The sequence below is a fragment of the Cavia porcellus genome, unplaced genomic scaffold (assembly GCF_034190915.1).
Source record: "Cavia porcellus strain 051 isolate PalLab524CR breed Dunkin Hartley unplaced genomic scaffold, mCavPor4.1 scaffold_8, whole genome shotgun sequence".
Taxonomy (NCBI): Eukaryota; Metazoa; Chordata; class Mammalia; order Rodentia; family Caviidae; genus Cavia; species Cavia porcellus.
In genome coordinates, this window is record NW_026947491.1 from 34,164,361 (window position 1) to 34,172,152 (window position 7,792).

The 7,792-nt window shown below is 39.9% G+C and overlaps 1 non-coding gene across 1 annotated transcript; it reads right to left on the minus strand.

Annotated features, from left to right (window-relative positions):
* Positions 1-7,408: 7,408 nt before the first annotated feature.
* Positions 7,409-7,511, minus strand: LOC111753374 (U6 spliceosomal RNA). The gene has a single exon (XR_002788178.1). It is a non-coding gene; the product is annotated as a U6 spliceosomal RNA (small nuclear RNA).
* Between the last annotated feature and the right edge of the window lie 281 nt (positions 7,512-7,792).

A 7,792-nucleotide genomic window follows, 5' to 3' on the forward strand; every position in this document is an offset into this window, starting at 1 on the left:
AACTTCTAAGCCTTGGGAATATCTTCAGTATCTCCAGAGTTTTGAAATTCAGATCCAAAAATGAAGCCCTAAGAGGGAGAGAGGAATTGTTCTACTGGTTGCCTACTGAATTAGAAGTGAATTTCCAGTTATTTCTCTGAGGATTAACAATGGAATGTCCATTCAACATATCTCTAATAGAGATCACATTTAACTACAGCTCCATTATGATCACAAAATCCCAGCATTCCTTCAGGAGACCTAGATATTTAAAGGTTATGAGTGTTAGGTTAAAATATTTGGCTAGTATGGTGGGTTAACTAATGGTTAACTTGTAACACTCAGCTGAACTGAATCAGCATGATGCTGGGTGTGGAAGGCGCACCTGAGGCTTGTTGCCAGTGGCATGAAGTGAGAACTGGAGGGGAAGATGGTATACTATTGAATCTCTTGTAGAAGCTTGTCATGCTGGCTTTCCTGATAAGAGCTCAGCTGTTCTCCTTGTTGGAGGAGCTTGGGTCCTTGCTGTCACTGAAGGTGACTGCTGTTCTCTTTGGGGGCAAGGGGGTTCTGGTCCTTATCTTGAGCATCATTTCCTGGCTGCAGTATAGATCCCTCAGTCTGCTGGTGCAGATCCTTCACCCACTGGCACATACTTTCTAGCTTCTGCCACTGACCTTTGGTCCTTCTCAGGGCAGATCCTTGATACAGACTTTCATGAGACATTGTTATAGCCTTCGGGCCTTCAGTTGTCATGGATGCATCTAGACCACCAGCTAGACTCATGCAGGACATTGCCATGACGGATCCAGGCCCTCAGCTGGATTTTTTTGGGTCACTAGTGTGTAGATAGATCCCTTGCACTCTTTTGCATTTGACCCTGGGTGAATATTATAAAATCCTATAAATTATGTGTCTTGTATTAAATTTTTCCCTTGCAAACTCTGACTACAATAGCTAAGTACCATAGAGAAGTGAATGTAGGGTGATTGTGTATTGATTGATTAATAGTCCCAGGCAATTTCATGGTCTTAAAGCCCTTAATAACATCTACAAAATCCCTTTTGCCTTGTAAGGTAATTTCTACATAGATTCCAGGGAGTTGAATATCTCAGGGTGGGGGATATTCTTCTGCCTACCACATATGATTAGGACAAGAAAACATTTTGTAAACATGTACTGAATTCTCTCAGAGATCATAACGTATTTTCCGGTACATGTGGTGCTATGTATGGGGTCAGGGTCCAGGTTAGCTACAGAGCCTGTGTGACTTACAATAGAATGAACTTTGTTCTTTCAGGTAGTGCTGTGTAGGAGCAGTAATGAGACTATTTGACTTAACTCTGTAAAAATCAATGTTTAGGAAAACATACTCGGGACACCCAAGTATATGCCAGACGCACATTTCTTCCTCTATCTTTTTACTTTCATAGCTCCTCACATGTCTAGGAATAGTGAGTGGATACTCAGTTTTCCATAAGTGGAGGGTGACCTGTGGTCTGGGGTCACGTAAGGCGGGTTTGGGTGGGCAGTAACAGCTGAAGAAGGAGGTGAGTTGGGAGAAGGGAGCCAGAGGCTTCTTCTTGGTATAAATCTCCCAGGAAACCCAGGAGGCTCCTGGCTCTCTTACTTACTTTTCCCAAGGTTCTGAGTGATGGAATCACCTCATTCTCTGGCTGGCTCCATCAGTGGTAAAACAGTCTTCAATTCTTTGTTGCTCACAGTGGAGCGCGATGTGCTTATTCACACTAGCTCAGACCCTTCTAGGGTTTTGCAAGGCCTTCTGACCCCTACCATTTGGGAAGAAAACAACACTTTCTTCTTGGCCCTTTGAACTTCTTTCTTACTCATTACGTAGAGACTATACTCAGGCCTGGTTACGCACTGGACAGGAAGGGCTGCCCCAGAGGGCAGGCTCATACTGAGGGGAGGTGAGGCTCCAGAGTGGGGCCAGGCAGCAATAGGTGTGAGAAGAGGAGGGACCTCTCCTCCATCCCAGGCCATCTCATCACAATAACAGAACAAGTTTGTCACCGGGCAATGTTCCAAAAGGTGGTGAGCATATCAGTCCCTGAGGTTCTGAGCTTGCTGTGCTGTGAGCTGAGGAAGGGTTGTGAGAAGGCTCTTTGGAGACCAGCCTTGTGCTATCTGCTTTTGGGGTAGATGAGAGGAACACTGCTCCTGGGACCTGGGACCATGGCTCAGCAAGGTATTTGATGGTGGGGATCATGCTCAATTTGTGATGTGCCATGTTTGAGACAGTAAGCCAAGTACCTCCTCACATCCTCTGGTTAAATCTTCAGGATCATGCTAATGACATAAGATTGATTTAAAAACTACACAGGAAAACTGTATATTGCTGTCCACTCATCTGATGCAATACACGTGTCCTTCAAAAATTATCATGAATAAAATAGTGAATACAGCTGTGATGCTGCAGAAGGGCTCACCTTTGGTTTATGCTAAGCACTTACTATGGCTTGGATCTAGATGTCTGCCAAGAGCCTCCGGTGCTCAGAGGCAGGATTTTAGGAAGGCAGTTGGGCTATGGGATGCTGTAGCTAACTCGATCTTAGAAGGTCTGGTTGAAAAATGCTGGTCAGTGGAGCCTAACAGGCAAGGGTGCATTCATCTCTCTCCCTGGCTCTTGTGCTTCCCGTGTGGTGATGCGGGCAGCTTTCCTCCGCTAGGCCTCTCTTCTATGCTGTTTTCTGAGTTCTGAACTTGTCAAACATGACTGAAACTTCAAAAACTAAGCCCAAACAAATCTTTCCTCCTTTAGGTTACAGGTGTTGGGGGTCCTGTCCCAGTGACAGGAGTATAAGGCAGCCTTGGAACTGTGCATGGGGAGCAAGGTCCAGCGCCCCTACCTCTCCATTCTACTCTCCTTTGCTCACCATACCAAAGCCTCTTGCAGTGCTCTTCCATCACATGGGCACGCCCAGCTCAAAAGGGATTAATGGTGTCTGCAGCTGCACCCCCACATGCTGAAGTCTTAAACCCCAGCACCGTGATCACAGGATGACTATACTTGGAGATAGGAGCTCCAAAGGGATAACTCAAGCAAAATGAGGCTGGTAGGGTGGACCAGCCAGTGTGACCAGTGTCTTTGAGAAGAGGAAATTTGGACACAGAGGTGTACAGAGGGATGTCAAAAGCTGAGAAAATGAACCTCCACGCCAAGGAGGGAGGCTTTGAAAGAAACCAGCCCTGCTGACACTTTGATCTTGGACTTCAGCCTCCAGAACTATAAGAAAATAAACTTTTGTTGTTTAAACCGCTCAGTATGTGGTTTTTGTTTTGTCCCAGGAATTTGACTCTATTGTTTTGGCTGGAATTCTCTGTTCCTGTGTTCAATTTGAGTATCTCCTTCTCATCGAGGTCATCTCCACTATTCTTAACTAAAACTTAATGCGTCCACCTTGCCATAGTTTAGATCTTGTATGCTTCCCAGAGATCCATGACTTAAAGGCTTGATCCTCAGTGTGGCCCAGTTGGGAGGTGCTGACACTTCTAAGAGATGGGGAGTAGCAACAGCTTTAGGCTGTTGATGAGGTAACCTCCATGAAGGTTATGAGACCTTGGCCCCTTCCTCTTCTGTTTTTTGCTTCTTTCTCTTGAGGTGAGTGGCTTCATGCCAGTGGCCTCACCATGCTGTGCCTGCTGTTGTACCACAGGCCCAGAGCATGGGTCAAGCTGACCATGGACTGGAACTACCCAAACTGTGAGCTAACATAAACATTTTCTCTTTTTGAGTTGATTATTTCAGGCATTTAGTGATAGCGATGGAAAAGTGATTAACACATACCCCTCACAGTCAGCCTCTAATATATGAGTCTGTTCTGTGTTTTTCCTATCTCTACTGGCACTTGATAGTATTTTCTTGTGCAAATTTATTTTCTTGCCCGGACTCCTTCTGGGATGTAAACTTCTTAAAGTTTTTGTTAGTTCCTTTCTACTAAGTAACCTTTGTAAGGGAATGGTTCTGGCCTCCTGAAGACATTTGTGCAAGGTTCATGAAATTTTGTATCTGCCATGGCTAGTTGCAAATTATTCTGTCTTTCACTTGTTCCAAATTCAGGCTTGTAAAGATGCATTTTTATTAAGTTATGTGACTTTTACAGGAGGTCAGGCTTCTCTCCGATATGGCCTGTAGATGCCAGTTATCTGCTTTGCTTATTAGTGACAGTGGCTGCATGCTAACATCAGCCTTTCACCCTCTCACTTTTAATGTGCTCCTCGGAATCTGTGTGTCCTTTGTTTATGTATTATTTTTATGGAAACAGTGTTCTATATATTAAAATACTGGGAAGGAAATATTAAACATCCTCTGGCAGGGGAAGCTTCTCTCTACTTAGAGTCAGAATTGAAAAGTGATTTCCTCACTGGGCAGAAATACAGATGCATGAAGTCTCTTGTGTACCTCATTTCATATCCTTCACCCCGTAACAGTAGTTCAGGGATATTAATCCTGCTTGCCCGTTGTGGTGAGGACTACATATCCTTATATGAGCACACATATGGTAGGATATTAGAAATGGCGGAAGTTCTATTTATTGTGTAATGAAACCCAATTTTGCCAGACATTTACCACTGGGGTTAGCTGTTTCACAACTTCATATGGAAATGCTATATTTGAAAGTGTATGTTCTTTAATAATTTTTCTTTCCTGATATGGGTGAATAGCAATCTGGGAGCTACCAGATGAAATAAAGAACTGTGATAATCTGTTTTACTCTTGGGAAGAGAAATGAAGGTGACAACAAAAAGACAGATCAACTTGTTAATGTTTCAAAAAGAGATATTGTTAGAAATAAATATAATTTCTTTAACATGCCAGTGATTTTTAGTTTAGATAATATTATTACCTCTCAGAAACTGGAACATTTAACTGAGTCACAGGATTATTCCAACCCTGAAATGGGATAGAAAACATTAAAAAAATATATTTTTTGTTATAAAGAAGCAAGGGAAAATATTGATTATACAAATGGAAACATAAATTGAACTCAGAGCACAGAGGAGGAAACAATTTGTGAACTGCTATTTTCTTGGGATAATTCTATAGTTTACAACTACAGAATTAGCTGCGAGCTGCTCTCATACCTGACCTGTAACCCTAGATTGACAACTGGCATATTCCTTAGTGATAAAGAGGTGCTTCCTTCGTTTGGTTGTCAGCTGCCAGAGCTGTTGTACCAGAGAACCAGGTCACTGAGAGTGCATAGACCTGTGAAAGATTCACACTGAAATGGCACAAAATCAGACCCCTGTTTGGGACTTTGGTCTAACGGCAAAATTTAAAATCCAGGTAGTGATTAAAGTAAAACCTCCTTGTTTCAAGAAGTTTATTCATTTTTTTTAAAAAGGTCTATTAGTAACTGAATGCATTTACAGTTCTGAATAACCATATGTATGGTCTATAGTAAACAACCTGAACAGCCTTTCTAAATGAGCTCTTTATATTCAGCCTCTGGAAACTTGTAATTACATTTGAGGCAGGACATGTGATACCAGAAGATATAAAGCCACACAGCCCCAACTGCCACTTGAATTCAGTGGAGGCAGCTCAGCAAGATCAGCAGAACACACACGAAAACCATTGCCATTAATCATATCTTAAAGTGGAACAGAAGAAAGCTTTTCCTTAAAAACAAATAGATTTACCCTTTTTTCATTAGTACAAGGCTTTTGAAATAAATTGTGATAGGGGTGCATTTCAGCAGCAATTTCTCTTTCTGTCTTACATTTTTTATCTTGCTTGGTCATTTTAGGAAATTATAGGCATAAATACTGTCATAGCATTTTCAATTTGAAAAATATAAGCCTGAGGTGTAACTTGAGAAAAAAATAAGAACAAAAACAAAACGTCTCTGATGTTTAGCAACTCTGCAATAAAATGTGGGTCTGTTACAGTAATTTCTTCCCATCTCCAGCTATGAGAAGATGCCTTAGGAATAAACATACATACCCAAGGAAATGGTTACATATTTGGATATGAACCATCTTTGAATAAATGGCTGTGCTATGGACATATTTATGTTAGCAAAAATACAAAGAATTCAAAACAATACTATTGCTACATAGAAATTTAATAGTTTACTAATAGTTTTACTGACTGCAAGAGCATTTTATAAATTTTCTTATTCTTTCTAATTTTCATTCATTTAAAAAAATAGTTGCAGAGTCATACTGAGTTTTACAGTTAATGGCAATGAACACCAGGAGTCTGAAATTTCTCATTCCTATTTAGGAGTAGTTTTGACATGCTTGTGATTTACCTTCTAATTGTTTAGATTAGAATTAGGTCCAACCTGATTTCTTTTCAGTATTTGTTCTGTTGGGTTGTGTTAACTATGAGTGAGGTCAACTCTGTCCTTAAAAGTCTGTGACACTGGTTGGTGTGGTTGGAGCCAGTGAACCCTGCAAATGAGTGAAAGAATCATACAAATCGACATGGCCATGGCCATTGTTAGCCACACACATGGTGCCCAATGGGACATAGACACCATTCTCCAAACATGCACCTCATTTCCTTCTTTTTTAAAATTTAAATTAATTTTAAAATTATATATGAACATTGTGTATATTAATTGATGTTTTGTATACCTAGACATTGTACAATGTTTAAATAAAGTTAAACATATCTATTTCTTCAAACATTTATCATTGATTTATTGCAAAAGCATTCAAAAAATCCTTTCTTCTAGGTTTCTAATATATGCAGTACAATTTTAAATATGCTACTGTACTATGCAATAGCACATCACAACTTTTTTTGAAGTACTTATCCATTAATAGAACCAAAATTAATAACAACAAGAAATTCCACCAAGGATTGAAAAATAACTTCTTAAAAACATGCAATGTTGAGAATCATGCCTTTCCATGAACCAGGCTCGGCCATGGGGATTGAGAAGAATCTCAATGAGAAGCAGAATTTCACCTTCCCGTGAACCAGCCGTGCATGGGCGGGGATACCTGAAGACCATTCCCCCCTGCCCTGTGGTAAGCAATAGCTCCATGTTTGTATTGTTTGGTTGACTTTGCAGGCCTAGGGCTAGAGGTCTGGGCATCTATTTGAAAGATAGTAGTGTACATTGTGGCAACTGTGGGGGTATTCTGATGTCTTATTTTTGAAATCCAATGTTTTGCTCCATTTTACTGTTTTATTTTATTCCTGTGTCTGGTAACTTGAGCAACTATTTTGAAGGCACCAATGTGCAGTATCACAACCATTGTTAAATTCCTATCACCTCGTTTTGAAAGCCTATATAGCTGTTCTTTTCTTTTGTGGTTGTTGTTATCATTTTGCTTTTGTTATTTTTTTAGGTTTATTTGCTTCTTGATTTATCTGGTATTTTTTCTCTTTAAAATAAAGATATACATATATGTATATATATATATATATATATATATATATATATATATAGACGTGGAACACTTCCTGAACCTGTGTGTCTGGCTTCACAGGGGCCATAGTAATCTCCGTATCATTCCAGTTTTAGTGTATGTGCTACAGAAGTGAGCACCCCAGAGCTTCTTATACCTCATTTTAATATATCTGATGTTTGCATGTCTTTTTTCTCTATTTTGTCCAATTTTGACCTTTTGTATTTTCAACTATTTTTTTTTAGGACCCAGATCCAATCATTTTTCTTCATTAAAGCTTCTTGAATCTACTTCATTCATTTCCCTTCAGAGATAATCTGTTCTTAAATTTTTATTTATTATTATTTTTCTTTTTTTTTATTTTTTATTTTTTTATTTAAGAGGAAAAAGAGAAAAACACAAAACAAACCAAAGCGGCGTA